The sequence below is a fragment of the Gossypium arboreum genome, chromosome 11 (genome assembly GCF_025698485.1).
Source record: "Gossypium arboreum isolate Shixiya-1 chromosome 11, ASM2569848v2, whole genome shotgun sequence".
NCBI classification, from domain to species: Eukaryota; Viridiplantae; Streptophyta; class Magnoliopsida; order Malvales; family Malvaceae; genus Gossypium; species Gossypium arboreum.
Genome location: NC_069080.1, coordinates 95,488,667 through 95,509,092, shown reverse-complemented (window position 1 = coordinate 95,509,092; position 20,426 = coordinate 95,488,667).

Here is a 20,426-nt window from a genome sequence, read left to right as displayed (position 1 = left end):
TGTCCTACCAGTGGATGGGTATTCAGACATATGTTGCGGATACCAGACAGCTTGAGTGAACAGCACTATGTAGCTATGTCCTGACTGACAGCTTGTGTGAGCAAGCTCGTGAATAGCTCGAGAGCGAGCCCATATGTGTTATGAGATATAAGGTAGCTTTAGCTACATATATGGCACTTATGTGCAAGATTTTTCGAGTATCTGATAATATTCCAAGTGTTCAATAGGAATGTCAAAGATGTGAAAGGATGTTGTTATGTTACGAGTTGGTACAGGTATGTACGTTGAACTCATAAGTAATAAACTCGGTGGGTGATGAACTCTTGGTAAGGTTGTGATTGAGCAAGTTATGACTTTGAGATTTTAGTAACATTTATGTTATCTCATATTATATAAATTGCATGGTTAAGGTGTGTAACGCCCCAAAAATCCTGAAACCCAAAAATCCCGAAATCCAAAAATCCCGAAATCCTGAACTTTCTTTGTTTTTGGTTTTGATAAAAATTGTGTTTTATGTTCCTAACCATGTGATAATTATAGTAGGTCTTAATTAAGGTTTGAGTTCGAACCTAGGAATAAATGAAATTATAGTTTAATTATTAAAAGAATCAAGGTTGGCAAGTAGGTGGACTTTTAAATAAAAATAGGGGAAAAATAGCATCAAAAAGCCTTTTGGAAGAGTGGCTAAGTGATGCCACTTAGAGTGCAGGGAGGTGGCGTTAGTAGCTAGCAAGGAGGTCCAAGGTTCGAATCCTAGTTTTGTGTTTTAGAAGTTTAACTTTGGCCTTCTAGAAGGATGGAAGTGGTGTGAAGATTGACTCTAAGGGGAGTGTTCAGAAGAGAAAATTAAGGAAAGGATCAAGGGGTTATCAGGAAGAAAAACGAGGAGATGATAAGGGAGAAGTGATTGAGCCAAATTGGGAATTGGGCATAGAAAATTAAGCTATAAGGGCTATAAATAGGGGCTGAATACAGGGTTGCCAGGCTACTGCCAAAATTTTTCTTCACCTTATTGCCAAAAACCCTTTTCTCCAAAAGCCGAAAACCCTTTTCTTTTCAAGATCCAAAAAGCCGAAATCCCTTTTATTTTTCTTTCTTTTCTTCCTACCGATTTCTATTCTTCTCTACACAATTTTATTTGTTTCAGTTAGCCAATTTCTTCTTCTATTCTTTTCTTTAATCTGTACCAAGTAAACCTTATTCACCATACTAAGTTTGAAAAGCCAAAAAGCTAAATCTCCCAAGGGCTGAATACACTTTGACTGAATCTAGTGGAATTAGTATCGAATCTCAGATCTTAGCTCTCTGCCGAATTGCTCTTTCGGTGTTTGCAGTTTTGATCTAGGAGTTGATTGTGGTTAGTGATTTAAGAAAGGGCTGATCGCGCAAGGTAAGGTTAATGTGAGGTTTCGATTTTAGTATGGATATGTATTAAGCATGCGATTAATGGAAGGGTGATATCGTTTATAGGTTTGGACTAAAGGAATCGCAGCACGCTTGCTTACCAGGTGTGTACATACACTGCACACACATTATGTATCGGCAAAAGCCGAAATACTGAAAAGCCGAAATACCAAAAAGTCAAAACTTGGCTACAGTAGTCTTGCGAGTGCGCGAACACTCGTAAGGGGGAGACCGATAGGTTGCCTGAGGCCCACGAGCGATTCCGTGGACTTGGGTTGTGATTTGGCCATATGGGCCAGAATGGGCTAAATGGGCCCGATGGGCTATTGGGCCCATAATAGGCAAAAACTGAATGTTGATGCTATGTCATTGGAACTTGTATGTGAGCATGATTATGAATGTGACTAGGTCTAACGGGCTATATAAATGTGATTTGGGCCTAATGGGCCATATACAGGTGATTTGGGCCTAATGGGCCATATACAGGTGATTTGGGCCTAATGGGCCATATGAATACGATTGGGCTTAATGGGCCAAATACAGGTGTGTGAAATTGTTTGGGCTTTGTAAAGGGTTTTGGGCCTAGTATATGATATCCGCATAAGACTTAATTAATATATTGCGACCATGGACAAGTCAATTGGTTAAGGTGTGGCAACGGGTATATGCATGTCTAGGATTGGATCTTGGGTGAGCTTGGTACTTAAGCAGTCTTAATAACTCACCTCCTCTTCTCTGGAATCCTACCTGGTGTATAGTGTTTGTTCATCTTAGCTCGTGAGACTCGTTAACGAGCCAAGGTAAGTGAAAACCGTAATTATGGAAAAATTACCGAAATGCCCCTAAGGGAAAAATAACCAAAATACCCCTAGGTGTAGAATGTAAGTTTTATGGATGTGACCTGCATACATATGATATTTTGCTTAGGTTGCATATGGGTGGCAATTATGGAACGGAGGAAGTATATGAGGATCGCATGGTTGCTTGACAATCGTGGATTCACTGACGGCTTTTAAAGCCCAATATGTAAATGAAGGTAGTTCCGCAATCAGGCTACCATAGTGTGTGGGCTGGGTGGGTTGATATTCATATCCCCACATGGTATGACGGAGGACGGAGCTAGTGTGTAGCAGATGGATAATTTGGATGGAATTGCATTGCATGATTGATGAATGATGTTTTTTTTGAATGCTTGTTTTTGCCAAGGGTTGTACACACTGAGTTTGTGAAAACTCACCCCCCCTCTTTTATTTTATTTTCAGGTGATGCTCAGTAGAAGGTTCAATGTATGGAGGGACTCTGGGTTGCCGACTAGCAAGATAATTTGGACTTGGTTTTTTTAAGCATTTAAGTTCTTATTTCTTTTTAAGTGTGTTCAAACCAGATTGTAATAAGGTTTTCAATTACTACTTGAATTATTATTATTTTCATTGTAATTGCGAGAAGTTGAACATGGATTTCTTAAATTGTAGTATGTTTTCTACGATTCTGAACTAAGTTTTTTTTTTAAATATCAAATGATTTAAACAAGGCTTTCGTAACTGAAAGGTTTTTTTTAGTTAATTATGGTTTTTTTAAGAAGGGTTTTTAATGAAAACACGGTTTTGCTAAAACACTTCAATGTAACACGCCAGATTCAGCAATAACGTCTGGGCCGGGTTTGGAGACCGTCAGAGATCCATTCACACTATCAATAATTATTTTGGTATCAATGAATTCAACATTTTAAGTTATGGCATGTATAGTGGACTTGGTCATTTTGTTATGTGTCATAATTGATTTGGCCAAATGTGTTGGCTTATATTGGTTAGAAATTCATTTTGTATAAGGCCATTAGAAATAGGCTAATATTGGTTATAAGTATGTTCATATAATGATGCCTATCATGAATGATGTGTTGAAGTCTTGGTTGTGGATGTTTGGTTGTATATATATGCTTGGGTTGGTGTTATGTTATGTTGTATAGGTGATTGCATTAAAGGGTGGCAAAATAGCTTGGTAAATAGTGATATTTTTGTCGACACGAGTAGACACACGGGCATGTGTCTAGGCCGTGTGTGGCACACGGTTTGCCCCACGGGCATGTGTTTAGGTTGTGTGTCCCCTGTACCTAAATTTTGAGAAACAGAATGCTCAGAATTGAGCACATGGGCAGAGACACAGGCGTGTGTCTCAGTCGTGTGGACAGCACGGCCTCGAACATGGGTGTGTGCCCTGGCCGTGTGAAGTCTGCACCTATTTTATGAAAATTTATTTTCCACACGACCTAGCACACGAGCGTGTGACTTGGCCGTGTGATCTCAATTTGTTCATGGGTTACAAGTCAGAGAGTTACAAGGGGTCGGGACACGGACTTGAGTGACCAGCAGCCTACCCACACAGGCGTGTCCCATATCCACACGAGCATGTGACCCATGTTTAGTGCAAAATTTTTTAAGTTCTTGTAAAATTTTCTAAAGTTCTCAGTTTAGTCCCGAACCACTTCCAATACACGTTTTGGGCCTCGTAGGCCCATATCAGGGGCTTAATGATTAAATGCAAATGGTTTTAATTTGGACGCAAATTCATAACCCAAATTCGTATGCTTGTTCTTGTGATAAGTCTGGTAATGCCTTGTACTCTGTTCCAGTGTTGAATACGAGTAAGGGGTGTTACATTTAGTGGTATCGAAGCTATGGTTTAGTTGATTCAACGGACTAACGTAGCATGTGTAAGAGTGTAGCTATGCATGCCATGAATAAAATGTGATAGTGATATGACTCCTGAAAATTTTAAACTATGTTTTCATATAGTAAATGGATCCTGATCAAGCTGTAACTAAAGAGGTAGGAAGTAATGCGCTGGCTCCTGCTCAAGGGGCAGTGCCATCTGAAAGTAGACCTCCCACGGTTAGTCAGGAAGGAGGGGCTATGGAAGCCTTCCTCCATATGATGAACGAGTGGTATTCAGAGTTTGTTCGAACAAATCTGATTGCTCAACATCCTCTACCCCCTCCTTATCCCCAACCGATTCTTGTAGCTCCTTAAGGTGTGGAATTGGTAAGACTGAATAAGCCTCCTGTTGATAAGATTCAAAAGCAAAGGGTTGAAGAATTTAGAGTAGATGTAGATGATGACCCTGAGAGAGCCGAGTTCTGGCTTGAGAATACTATCAGGGTATTTGATAAGTTATCATGTACTGCTATATTATTATTGAGGGACACAGTATATCACTGGTGGAAGGCACTAGTATCTATGGTACCGAGAGAGAGGGTTACATGGGAATTCTTTCAAGAGGAATTCTGAAAGGAATATATTAGTCAACGGTTCATCGATCAGAAATGCAAAGAATTTCTTGAGCTGAAAGAGGGCCCAATGTCAGTGACAGAGTATGAGCGAGAGTTTCCTTCTAGGCTATTATGTGTAAAAGATTCGAAAATGGGTTGAATGAGGACATCAGACTGTTAGTTGGAATCTTGGAACTAAAAGAATTTGTTGTATTGGTTGAACGAGCTTGCAAAGCCGAAGAACTAAGCAAAGAGAAATGAAAGGCCGAGAGTGAGGCTAGAGATGCAAGAAGAAGGCTGAAGAGTAAGTCATTTCAATCTCAGTCAAAGAAATCCAGAGAAATGTATTCTCGTTCGAATGTTTCAACTGGGTATTCACACAGAGATCGCAGGAAATAATATTTAAGTCCTAAATCTCAAGCTACTTCAATGGAAAGTGTAGATAATGTTAGGTCTAATAGACCTGAATGTCAGTGTTGTGGTAGACGACATCCCGGTGAGTGTAGGATGAATGATCGAGCATGTTTCAAGTGTGGTTCTTAAGAGCATTTTATCTGAGATTAGCCTGAGATGGCTGGGGAAGAAAAATTTCAGAGTACGAGATCAAGTAATACTACCAATAGAGGTAAGCCACCAAGAAATATCGGGAATAGAACTAGCAGTAAAGGTGTGATGAATGATTCAGCTGTGAGATCTGAAGCTAGAGCACCTATTAGAGCTTATGCCATACGTGCTCGTGAGGGTGGGTCATCTTCCAATGTGATTACTGGTACATTTTCTCTTTATGATACTAATGTTATTGCATTGATCGATCCTGGATCGACTTATTCTTATGTTTATGTAAATTTGGTATCTAGTAAGAATTTTTCTATTGAGTTTACTGAGTTTGTGATTAAAGTGTCAAACCCCTTAGGAAAATATGTGCTAGTTGATATAGTTTGCAAGAATTGTCCTTTAATGATTCGATGTCACTATTTTTGGCTGACTTAATGTTGTTGTCATTTGATGAATTCGATGTTATTTTGGTTATGGACTGGTTGACACTGTATGATGCCATAGTAAATTGTAGACAGAAAACTATTGAATTGAAATGTGAAAATGGTGAAGTTCTTTGGGTTGAAACCGATGAATCAAGTGAATTGCCTATTGTGATTTCATCTATATCTGCTCAGAGGTACATAAGGAAAGGTTGTGAAGCTTATCTTGTTTATGTATTGAACACAAGGATGCCTGAATTGAAAATTGAAACAGTTCCGGTAGTTTGTGAATATCCGGATATGTTTCCAGAAGAGTTCCCTGGGTTACCTCTGATCAGAGAGGTTAAGTTTGCTATTGATTTGGTACCAGGGACTGCACCGATATCGATTGCCCCATATAGAATGGATCTACCCGAGTTAAAAGAATTGAAAGCTCAGTTGCAAAAGTTGACAGATAAGGGTTTTGCAAGACCAATTTTTTCTCCCTGGGGTGCTTTGGTGTTATTTGTAAAGAAGAAAGGTGTATCTATGAGACTTTGTATCGATTACTGATAGCTCAACAAGGTGACTATAAAGAACAAGTATCCTTTACCGATGATTGATAACTTGTTTGGTCAGTTAAATGGAGCAACGGTATTCTCGAAGATTGATTTGAGATCTGGCTACTATCAGTTGAGAGTTAAAGAGTCGAATGTGTTGAGAACCACTATTAGGACAAGGTATGGGCATTATGAATTTCTTGTTATGCCTTTCGGTATGGTCCTGCCATTTTATGGACTTGATAAATAGAATTTTTTGACCGTATTTAGATAAGTTTGTGGTTGTGTTCATCAATGATATTCTGATTTATTCACTAAATGAGCCTGAACATGCTGGGCATTTAAGAATTGTATTGCAGACCTTAAGAGATAAGAAATTGTTTGTTAAATTCAGTAAAAGTGAGTTTTGGCTCCGAGAAGTCAGATTTTTGGGACATATTGTTTGAGGCGATGGTATTGGGGTTGATCCAAGCAAGATTTTGGTAATTGTTGAGTGGAAACTGCCAAGGAATGTATCTGAAGTTAGAAGCTTTTTGGGTTTAGCCGGTTATTATCGACGTTTTGTCAAAGGATTTTCAATGATTGCTACTCCTATGACCAAGTTGTTGCACAAAAATGTTAAATTTGAATGGTCTGAAAAATGTAAGAAAAGTTTTGAGAAATTGAAAGCAATATTAACTGAGACACCAGTTTTAGTACAACCTGAATCGAGAAAAGAATTTGTAATTTATAGTGACACTTCATTGAATGGTTTGGGTTATGTTTTGATGCAAAAGGGTAGAGTGATCGCTTATGCCTCGAGACAGTTGAAATCGCACGACAAGAATTATCCAACACACGATTTGGAACTGGCCGCCGTTGTTTTTGCTTTGAAAATTTGGCATTATCATTTTTACAGTGAGAAGTTCCATATTTTTACTGATCATAAGAGTTTAAAATATTTGATGACTCAGAAAGATCTAAACTTGCAACAACGAAGGTGGCTCGAGTTACAGGAAGATTATGAATTAGTGACTGACTATCATCTAGGAAAGGCGAATGTAGTCGTAGATGCCTCGAGCAAAAAGTCCTTATTTGCTTTGAGAGCTATGAATACAGAACTGACTTTATCTAATGATGGTTCAATTTTGGCCAAGATGAGAGCTAGACCGATATTTCTTTAGAAAATTTTTGAAGCTCAAAAAAAAACGGTAGTGAATTGCAAGCCAAAAGAGCTTAGTGTGAATTAGGTAGTGATTCAGACTTTCGGATCAGTTCGGATGATTGTTTGATGTTCCGAGATAGAGTATGTGTACCGAAAAATGAAGAACTTATTCAGAAAATTTTACACGAAGCACACAGTGGTTGTTTATCAATTCATCCGGATAGTACAAAAATGTATAATGATTTGAAGAAATTGTATTGATGGTCAAGTATGAAACGAGATGTTTCGGAGTTTGTCTCGAGATGTTTAATTTGTCAACAAGTAAAAGCTAAACACCAAGTGTCTTTGGGTTTACTTCAGCCAGTGATGGTACCCAAGTGGAAATGGGATAGGCTTACGATGGACTTCGTAATGGTTTTGCCTTTGACTCCGAAAAAGAAAGATGTTGTCTGGGTTATTATTGACAGGTTGACAAAATCATCTCATTTTATTCCGGTACGTATTGACTACTCACTTGATAAGCTAGCTAAATTGTACATTGTTGAAATTGGTAGATTACATGGAGTGCCTACTTCTATTATTTTGGATAGGGATCAGAGGTTTACTTCATGATTTTGGAAGAATTTGCAAGAATTTGAACTTTAGTACCACATTTCATCCGCAAATCGATGGTCAATCTGAAAGAACGATACAGGTCCTCAAAGATATGCTTCGCTATTGTGTTTTAGAGTTCGAAGGTAGTTGGCAGAAATATCTACCTTTAGTCGAATTTGCTTATAACAATAGTTTTCAATCGAGTATAAAGATGGCACCATATTAGGCATTGTATGGCCGCAAGTGTCGAACTCCATTGTACTGGACCGAGCTTAGTGGCAGAGAGATTCACGGGGTTGATTTGGTTAAGGAAACAGAAGACAAAGTGAAAGTAATTCGTGATTGTTTGAAAGCCGCTTCAAATAAAAAGAAAACGTATGCGAATTTGAAATGGAAAGAAATTAAATTTCAAGTCAGTGACAAGGTATTTCTGAAAGTATCTTCGTGGAAGAAGATTCTGAGATTTGGCCATAAAGGCAAGTTAAGTCCATGTTTCATTGGGTCGTATGAGATTATTGAAATAATAGGGCCGGTGACATATCGATTAGCTTTACCAATAGAGTTGGAAAGGATTCATAATGTGTTTCATGTGTCGATGTTGCGACGATATTGTTCTGATCCTTCACATGTGATTTCACCAACAGTAGTCGAGATTCGACCTGATATGACTTATAGTGAAGAACCGATCAAGATTTTAGCTCGAGAAGTTAAACAGTTAAGAAATAAAAGCATAGCCCTAGTGAAAGTTTTGTGGCAAAGACATGGGGTCGAAGAGGCTACATGGGAACCTGAGGAAGCTATGAGAAAACAGTACCCAAACCTCTTTTCCAGTAAGATTTTTAGGGATGAAAATCCCTAAAGGGGGGAGAGTTGTAACAGCCCGTTTTAGGGTCAAATCAAAATAGTGCTTTTGGGACCACAAATCCGAAGTAGAAATATTTATTGTGATATTGTTTTAAGGTCTACAGCATGATTGAATGATTGTGTGAAAATTTCGTTAAGAAATTTTATCTATAAGGTGTCCAATTTGACTAATAGAACTAAATTGCAATAGGTGCAAAATGTGTGTTCTAGAAGCTAAAGGTGTCTAATTGCTATGAAATTTTAAATTGGAGGTCCTTAAATGGAAATTAGACCATTTTACTTTGAGTTGGACAAAAATAGACATGGTAGGCTGAAATTTCAAAGTTTTAAGTGAAGGGCATTTTAGTCATTTGGTAAATAAAAACAAAAATAACTAATAAAAAGATGTCATCTTCTCCAATTTAGTCCCTTGTGCCGAATTTGAAGAGTCACCATAGCTAGGGTTTTGGCCAAAGCTTCCAAGCTCGATTGTAAGTCCGTTCTAGCCCCATTTCTAATGATTTTCATGTTTTTTAGATCTTTGTAACCTAATCTAACTATTTCAAGGACTAATTTGAAAGAAAGATGAAGTTTAAAATTTTTCCTATGTTAGATATTTGTGTATTTTGATGTCTAATTGTAGAAAATGTATGTTTGGTGTTAGATAAACAACTTTTGCTAAGTGATTTTTGGTAAAAATGTCAAAAATGACTTATATGTAAAAGTTATAAAATGAGTAGTAAAAGTGTGATTAAGTGGAAAATGTGAGCTAATATGAGTATGAAAATGGTTCGGCTAGCTTGGGTTTTGAAGAAATTGAATACATTTAATTTTACGAGCCTAGGTACTAAATTGTAAAAATGTGAATCATTAGGGCAAAAATGTAATTTTTCCATAATATGATTTTTGGGCTAAATTGAACAATGTGAGCATTAAATGAGTTACATTTGTTATTATAGATTAAGAAAAACGAGGTTTGGACTAGATCGGGGGAAAAACAAAGTGTTTGACGATTAGGTCAAATTCTACTATTTTTGTACCGAGGTAAGTTTATATGTAAATAATGCATTGTTATATTTATGTTTTAAATGTTTTAATATTGCATGTATTGTGTGATTGACCATTTGGACGTATTCAACAAAGTTTCGACAAATAAGAAATCTCGGTTGAACCTTAAGAATAAAATAGGATACGAGTGACATGTCACTAGGAACCCATGTGTATATGTGTTTATGGGATCCGGGTGCTGGTCTTGTACATCCTACGAGTGGTTGGGTATTCTGGCATATGTTGTGGATACCTGACAGCTAGTGTGAGCAGCACGGTGTAGCTATGTCTTGATTGACAGCTTGTGTGAAGAGGCTCGTGAATAGCTCGAAAGCGAGCCCGTATGTGTTATGAGATATGAGGTAGCTTTAGCTATATACATGGCACTTATGTGCAAGATTTTTCCGAGTATCCAATAATATTCCAAGTGTTCAACAGGAATGTCAAAAGATGTGACAGGATATGGTTATGTTAGGAGTTGGTACAGGTATGTACATAGAACTCATAAGTAATAAACTCGATGGGTGATGAACTCTTGGTAAGGTTGTGATTGAGCAAGTTATGACTTTGAGATTTTAGTAACGTTTATGTCAACTCCCATTATATAAATTGCATGGTTAATGTGTGGTTAAGATTCTCATTATTTGCATATGAACTTACTAAGCTATATAGCTTACTCCTATTTCTTTCCCTTGTCTTATAATGTCACCAAGCTAGCTCGGGTTCGGAGACCGTCGAAGATCCATTCACACTATCAACAATTATTTTGGTATCAATGAATTTAACATTTTGAGTTATGGCATCTGTAACACCCCTAACCCGTATTCGTCGCTGGAATAGGGTTACTTGGCATTACCGATTAAAGCACAACATATAATATAATTTCTCATGCATGATTCAGTTTCACATAAATATCAATCTAACATAATCATATTGTCTAAGGTTTTATGAGACCTTAAAACATGATTAAATGAGGTTCGAGACTAAACCAATAACATTTGCAAACTTTGAGAAACTGATAAAATTTTCATGCATACAGGGTTCACACGCCCGTGTGAACAGGCTGTGTGCCTCACACGACCACCAGACACGCCCGTGTCACAGGTCATGTGAAAACAAGGCATACATTCTGGCTTGTACCACACAGCTGAAGACACGTCCCTGTGCCATGGCCTTGGGAAAACTGGAGGGATTACTGACTTGGGTCACAAGGCCAGCCACACGCCCATGTGCCAGCCCGTGTGCCACACACGAATAGTAATCACGCTCGTGTGTCTAGACCGTGTCAAACCTGTAGGGTATACTGACTTAAATTCGAAAGGTACCCCAGGGGACACACGGTCGTGTAGCATGACCGTGTGTCGCACACAGCTGAGACACACGCCGGAGTCTTTACCGTGTGGACAAAAATAGGCTATTTGCAAAGCCAATTTGCCACCCTTTCTTCATGCACACCTAGCAACCAAAATCGTACCATTTCAATACATTAAAAGACAACCAAAACATGCTATTTTATACACATTTCATGACATTTATACATCATCCTTTTCACTACTCAATTCCATAACCAAAAATATGCCAAATCAAATTAATACTTTAACTAATATCCACATTTAGACATAACCCAAACCATCAAGCATTTACTAAACCAAAATGGCATCCAAACATCATCTTAAAATATAGCAAAGCTTATCATTTCTCAAACCATAACCCATCATTAGCAATCTACTAAATACTTATCCATCAACCCATCAAAATAACCATATCATGTCTAACAAAACATAAGGCATCATAAATACATCACATATCACATATTAACTCATAACATAAGTCAAATTTAACTTCCTCAACAACACCATTTACAAGCCAACTCACATGGCTAAATTCAAAGTTCAAAACATACCAAAATGACACTAGCCTATACATGTCATATCCCATATATACAAAGCTTCAAAAGTACCAACAAGTTGATCGATAGTGTGACGATGTTCCTGATGATCCTGAATCCAAGCTAGCTTCGATTATCTATAAAACAAGGAAAGAACACACCAAGTAAGCTTTAAAAGCTTAGTAAGCCATATACAAATAAATTATCACATGAATCAATATCATTTCCATCAATAGGCAACTATGAGTAAACATTTATAAGATCACAAACCTTTCTCATTGTACACATATTCAATTCATAATTGAATTCATCAAATACTTCCCTTTCATTACTTGTATGAATCTCATACGTACCTGAGCCATTTAACTCATTCATACATTCTTTCTCAACTTGACTTTGCCTGTTGAACCATTCGGAATTGTTAAGGATACTCGGAAATCACATAAAGCTCATACAATGTCATATCCCAGATATGGTCTTACATGTTATCACATATCAATGCTACTATCCCAGACAGGGTCTTACACATGGTCTTACATGTAATTGAATAACGACGCCAATGTCCCAGACATGGTCTTACACGTAATCACATCTCGGTAACCTAATGTCATGACATTTGTATCCTATACTATACCTAAGGTTCGTACGGGACTTTCGAATGTCGTAACTCTGTCGATTCTTGCTCATACTTTCTCGTTCAACATTCATAATAATTCAATGACAATTAAACACGCATAATTCAATTTAAAGGCATTTATGTTCATATGAACTTACCTCGTAGTCAGAATAAAGGGACTGAATCGACTATTCAATAACCTTCGATTTTTCCCAATCTAAATTTGATTTCTTTCTTTCTTGATCTATTTACATTCAAAATTAACTCTTTTATTCATCAATTCATTCAATTTCATCCAAAACACACAATTTGGAGAATTTTACACATTAGCCTCTACAATTTCACATTTTTTCAATTTAGTCCCTATTTCATAAAAACACAAAATTCATGAAATTCAATTTAACCTATTCTTGACCAAATTTCATAGGGGCCTCTAGCAGCCCAAAACTTTCATTTATTCACACTTTTAACCATTCAATTTGCATATTTCACAATTTAATCTCTTTTTGACATTTTTCTCAAAAATCACTTTATAAAACATTAAAATCTATCATCAAGCTTTCATAATTCATCACAAAACATTCAAAAAGACATGAATTCATCAATGTCAACTTTCAAAACATTAAGCAACTTTGCAAATTAGTCCTTAGGCTAGCTAGTACTCGATACAACGATAAAAAAAACGTAAAAATCATCAAAAACTGAGCTCAAAACATTCCTCAATCAAGCTAATGCAAGTGCTAAAATTTAAAACCCTATTTTAGGTTTCTTCTTTGCTTCATTTGACCATAAAAGATGAACATAAAGATGGCTTTATATTTTGTTCTATTAAAACATAAGTTAATTACTAATTTACCAATTTGATCTTGGTTTAAAACATTAATAAACATATAATGGATGGATATTCATGTCAATTCCCACTACCCATGGTCTATTCACAACATAAGGACTTCACATTTGATTATTCATAGCAATTAAGCACTTTAACAATTAGAATACAACTTTTGTATTTTACACGATTTAGTCCCTTTGTCAAATTAACCATCCAATTGATAAAATTATTTCACAAAACTTTCACACATATATAATCACATGCTGTAAACACCAAAAATAATATTAAAATAATTTTCCTATCTCAGATTTGTGGTCCCAAAACCACTGTTCTGATTTAGCTAAAACTGGGCTGTTACAGCATGTATAGTGGACTTGGTCATTTTGTTATGTGTCATAATTGATTTGGCCAAATTTGTTGGCTTATATTGTTTATAAATTGATTTTTTATAATGCCATTGGAAATTGGCTAATATTGGTTATAAGTATGTTCATATAATGATGCCTATCATGAATGATGTGTTGATGTCTTGGTTATGGTTGTTTGGTTGTATGTTTATGCTTGGATTGGTGCTATGTTATGTTGTATAGGTGTGTACATTAAAGGGTGGCAAAATGGCTTGGTAAATTGCCATATTTTTTTCCACAAGGGTAGCAACACAGGCGTGTGTCTAGGCCATGTTTGACGCACGGTTTCCCTCACGGGCATGTGTTTAGGCCGTGTGTCCCCTGCACCTAAATTTTGTGAAACAGAATGCTCAAAATTGAGAACACTGGCAGAGAGATGGGCATGTGTCTCAGCCGTGTGGACGGCACGGCCTTATACAAGGGCGTGTGCCCTGGCCATATGAAGTCTGCACCTATTTTATGAAAATTAATTTTTCACACGGCCTAGCACACGGGCGTGTGACTTGGCCATGTGATCTCAATTTGTTCATAAGTTACAAGTAAGAGAGTTACACGGGATCGGGACACAGGCATGTCCTACATCCACACGGGCAAGTGACCCCTATTTAGTGCAAAATTTCCTAAGTTTTTGTAAAATTTTCTAAAGTTCTTGGTTTAGTCTTGAACCACGTCCAATGCACATTTTGGGCCTCGTAGGTCCATATCAGGGGCTTAATGATTAAATGCAAATAGTTTTAATTTGGACGCAAATTTATAACCCGGATTCGTATACTTGTTCGTGTTATAAGTCCGATAATGCCTCGTACTTTATTTCCGTGTTGCATACGAGTAAGGGGTGTTACAAGTCAGGTGAGTTGCCTATTTTGATTTTGTCGATGTCGGCTTAGAGGTATGTAAGAAAAGGTTGTGAAGCTTATCTTGCATATGTATTGAATACGAAAGTGTCTTTCGTACATCGTCACACAGCCACACCCACATCAATACACGGTCGTGTCTTTCGCACGGCCATGCCTTCTTCTATCACATGGCCTTCTCTCACACACGGCCAATCAGACAGCTAGGCACATGCTTGTGTGGCTTTTATAGTGCAATTTTTTGGCTTTCGCTGAAGCTCGATTGTCCTTGTAAAGGGTACACATCTTGTACAATTTTGATGCTACTGCAAACACAAGCCCTCCAAAACCTAAAAATTGACATACCAATGCTCCAATTCAGTCTTAATTTACGATTAAACCAAAATACAAAACCCAAAATAGTTCCATTCAAACGACCATCATTTACCCCAACACTCTGAACAATTTCGATTATGATTCCGCTAGAGAAGAACCCCTTTCTTCTTGATTCCTTGCTACGAAAACCCGAAATCAACAATGGAAAGAAAAGAATAGCATTGATTTGAATAGTTAAAACAATTTCCCCAACCCACTCGAAAACACCGCTTACACTTACCAAACCGCGCAAAGGCCCTGAAGAACTGAAGACCGAAAGTGAACGACAAAATTGCAATGAAATTTCAAAAACAAGGAAACCAAAAAGAATTTTGCCAGAGCACAAAAAATAAACGTAAAAAATTTTGGGAGTTTTTTAGTGTGAGAAAATATCAAAAATAAAAATAATATGAAACTACCCAAATCCTCCAAATTTCTCCCCACTTTCACACTAGCAAACCACTTCCTCAGAATCCCAACTCCACTGAAACTCTACCAGTCAACAGAGAAAAAATATCATCCACGCTCACGCAGGGATTCAAACACAAGACCCCTAACACACCAACTGCCTAACCACTCAAACAAGCAGGCTAATTCTGATATGAATTTATAGTCAATTTAAGCCCAATGAACAAGAATAGGGCTTGGACCTAAAAATAATGAAATTTGGAAACGATGATACTTGAACCCACGACCTTCCACACACACCCATAACATTTAACTACTGAAGCAGATAGATATTTGTGTCAAATTTCTACAAAAAAAATTTATTCAGGGCATTACAACTCGACCCCTCGAAAGAAATTTCGACCTCAAAATTTACCTGATCAGAATAGATGAGGATACTGCTGACGCATCGAGTCCTCAGGTTCCCACGTGGCTTCTTCAGTGCCATGATTCTGCCACAGAACCTTCACTAATGGTATGGACTTCTTCCTCAGAACATTAATATTAAGATCTAAAATATGAATCGTCTCCTCCTCAAAAGTCAAAGCTGGCCTAACCTCGATCTCTTCAACTAAGACAACGAGAGATGGGTCAGACCGATACTGCCTGAACATCGAGACGTGAAATACATTGTGGATACAGTCCAACTCTGAAGGTAGCTCCAACTAATAAGCAACAGGTCCCACACACTTTAGAATCCGATACGGCTCAATGAACCTTACGCTTAGCTTGCCCTTATGACCAAATCTCAGAACTTTCTTCCATGGAGAAACCTTGAGAAACACAAAGTCCCCCACAAAGTACTCGGTATCTCTCCCCTTCAGATTGGCATAAGATTTCTATCTATCAGAAGCCGCCTTCAGAAAACCTCGAATCAATCTAACTTTCTCTTTAGTCTTAGAAACCAACTCAGGACCCAAAACCCGACACTCGCCCAACTCAGTCCAACATAGCAGAGGGCGACACTTAAGACCATACAAAGCCTCATAAGGTGCCATCTGAATGCTAGCCTAAAAACTGTTATTGTAGGCAAACTCAACTAATGACAAATAATCTTCTCAACTACCTCAGAAATCAGTAACGCAGCTCCAAAGCATATGCTCCAGTATCTAAATCACCCTCTCAGATTAAACATCAGTCTGAGGATGAAACGTAATACTGAAGTCTAATATCAAACCCAAACCCTCATGTAATTTCTTTCAGAATCGAGATATGAAGTGAGGATCTCTATCAGAAATTATCGAAACAGGTATCCCATGCAATCTTACAATCTCAAAAATATACAGCTTCGCTAACTTCTGTAGAGAAAAGTTCGTCTGAACCGGAATAAAATGAGCGGACTTGGTCAATCGGTCCACGATGACCTAAATATAATCCTTCTTAGTGGGTGTCAAGGGCAACCCACTAATGAAGTCCATCGTCACTCGCTCCCATTTCCATAAAGGAATCTTAACGGGTTGTAGCAAACACGAAGGCAATTGGTGCTCAACCTTAACCTATTGGCACATCAAACATTAAGCAACAAAATTCGTAACCTCACTCTTCAAACCCGGCCACCAATACAACTCATGAAGATCGTGACACATCTTATTACCAGCGGAACACATAGCATTCGGGCTACTATGCGCCTCACTCAGAATCGATTGCCTCAAAACAAAATCATTCGACACACAGATCCGACCTCAAAAACACAGAACACCATCATTATTCAACCCAAAATTAGATGTACTACCACTCTGAACCTGATGAAATCGCAAACCCAGAGACTCATACTCCAATTGCTTATCTCGAATCTGATCAATCCAAGTCAGCTTAACTTGCAACTCGACTAATAGACTCCTATCATCAAACAAACTAATTCAAGCAAACATCGCTCTCAAATCACTCATCGTTCTATGACTTAGAGCATCGGCCACCACATTGGTCTTACCAGGATGATACTCAATTGTGCAGTCATAATCTTTGAGTAGCTCAATCTATCGATGCTACCTAAGATTCAACTCTGCCTGGGTAAGGAGGTATTTAAGGCTCTTGTGATCAGTGTAGATAATACACTTCTCACCATACAGATAGTGCCTCTAGATTTTCAACGTAAAAACCACTACAGCCAACTTGAAATCATGAGTTGGATAATTCCCTTCATGTGTCTTAAGCTGACGGGACACATAAGCCACAACTTTACCATCTTGCATCAACACACATCCCAAACCAACATCCGATGCATCATTGTATACCACAAACTCTTTTCCAGACTCAGACTATATCAAAACAGGAGCCTGAGTCAAAATAGACTTGAGCTTCTCAAAGCTTGATTGCTGCGCATCAGTCCAAACAAAAGGAACACCCTTATGCAGAAGTATAGCCAAAGAAGCTGTAATCAAAGAGAACCCCTTAACAAACCGTCAATAATAACTCCCCAGACCTAGAAAACTGGGGATTTTAGATACATTCTTAGGTTGTTTCCAATCCAGCACAGCCTTGATCTTTCTAGAATCAACTCGGATCCCCTCAGCAAAAACCACGTGCCTCAAAAATTTACCTCTTGCAACTAGAACTCACACTTGCTCAACTTAGCGTAGAGCTTCTTTCACGGAGAATCTAAAGCACTACTCTAAGATGCTTATCATGCTCATCCTCAGTCTTAGAATAAACCAAAATATCATCAATGAAAACCATGACGAGCTAATCCAAATATGGCTAAAAGACTTGGTCCATCAAATCCAAGAATGCGGCCTAAGCATTTGTCAGACCAAAAGGCATAACTAGGAACTCGTAATGTCTATAATGAGTCCTAAATGCAGTCTTATGAACATCCACTTCCTTGAATCTCAACTAATGATACCCATAACAAAGATCAATATTTGAAAACACTAAACCCCTTGGAACTGGTCAAACAAATCGTCGATCCTTAGAAGTGGGTACTTGTTCTTCACAATTAGCTTATTCAGTTGTCGATAATCAATATACATCCTCATGGTTCTATCCTTTTTCTTCACAAAAAGAACTGGTGCTCCCCACAGAGACACACTAGGCGGATGAAACCACGATCCAGTAGCTCTTGAAGTTGAGCCTTAAGCTCTGTAATCTCCTTCGGTGTCATTCGATAGGGAGCGGTGGACATCGGAGCTGTACTCGGTAGAAGCTCAATTTCAAACTCAAATTTTCGATTAGAAGGTAAACCCAGTAACGCCTTAGGAAAGACATTTGAAAAATCCCTCACCGATCTGATATCCCAGACAGAAGAGTCCCCAGAAGTAGAAACACTAACGTAAGCCACATACACCTCACACCCTTTTCGAAGCAATTTCTTAGCCACAAGCGCGAAGATCACATTGGACAGATAATCTCGGTGCTCACTTATCACAACTACTTCTTTACCATCCTTAGTCCTCAGAACAACCCTCTTAGATGTGCAGTCCAAGCTAACACAGAGCTCAACCAACCAGTCCATTCCCAAAATTAAGTTGAACTCCCCTAACGGAAGCTCCATCAAATTTTCCAAAAAAACAGCCCCTTGCACCACTAATAGAACTTCTCTATAAAGCTTATTAACCCGCACAGACTGCCCCAATAGACTCAATAAGGTGATCTCACTAAAAGTGCTCTCAACAAAAATTCCCAAGTTTTTAGATATAAAATTATCTATATAAGAGTATGTAGAACCTATGTCTATTAAAGCAGTATAAGGTACATCAAAAATTAAGAACCTATGTCAAGTAGTATAAACCAGTGCAGGCTACCTCACCTCAGTCTGACCAACACCTCTTCCCGATGCTCTCTGCCCATAACCCAAACCATTACCACCCCTAGCCGGTCCACAGCCCCTAGGTGGCTGCTGAACTACCCTTTGAGGCTGTACAAAACCCAGTCCTGAAGCTTGTATCTGATATGTTCACTGTGGACACTTTCGAATCTGATGCTCCAAAGACCCACACCTCAGACAAGCCTTAATCCTCCTCCAACACTCGATCGGATGGCACGTACCATAGTCTCCATAAGGCTGAATCCTAGTAGGAGCAACAGGGCCTTCCACTCTAACAAGCCTATTAGGTGTAGCCTTTTTCTTAGGCCTCTGATTAGAACTAAAGGGCTTCGAATCCCTCTTACTCTTACCTCTTTCTCGGTCCCTATTGTAGTGCTCCACGCGCTTAACATCCTTGGCAATCTTTGCTTTCTCAACCAGAATCGTGAACTCCCGCTCCCTCTGTGGAGCAATCAGTACCCTCAAATTATCCCTTAAGCCATCCTCAAATCAAACACACCTCTCATTCTCAAATACCACCATGCATCGAGCGTAGCAGCTTAGCCTCAGAAACTTGGCCTCATACTCGGCCACAGATCTATCACCTTGGGTGAGATTCATAAACTTACGCCTACGAGCATCCACATAGCTCGCCCCTATGTACTTACTCTAAAATGTGGTCTTAAAGAAATCCCAGTTCAGACGATCAGGCTAAGTACCCTCTTCAACCGATAACCACCTCTGATATGCCTCGTCGAGAAGCAAAGAGAATGTACTCTTAAGTTTCTACTTGGGAGTACAACCGATATCATTCATAATCCTCTCTGTGGCCTCCAATGAATACTCGGCCATAGTAGGGGCACCTCCAGTGACACCCCTAAACAGCTCAACACCATTGGACCAGAGTCGCTCAATTACCAACCCACGGCCGTCAGATCCAGAATGGGGCCTAGCGACCCTTTCCAATATCCTCAACATGGCTTGGGACAGTGCATCATCCCCAGCCGAATGGCTTTGAGACCCAGTCTCAGTAGCAGGTGAAATTGGTGTCTCACTTGTATCTAAATTTGGCATACTGCCCAGAGAGGAAGACTCAGCTCGAGCTTCTACGGCCTCTACCACGGCTACGAATACCACGTCCACGAGTTCTACGAATGCTCATTGCATAATTTGAAGTTATCTACATTACAAAGTTTTATGCATCAATTCCAGTATTTATTAACAGATATATTATGCATAAATTATCAGAAGTTCAAAGATGATTTCAATAGTTTCAGTCTCTAACTATTTTAGTACAGTTTCAGAAAGTACTAATTATAGTGTTTTTAGAACAGTTCTATCTAAGCACAGAGATACTTACAGGATCGGCGCTGGAGACTCGGTGTACCACATACTTTCTCATATTATCCAAAATATTTGAAAACTAATTCTTTTTAAACCACAATTTTGGAACTCAAAATTCATAGCACGAGT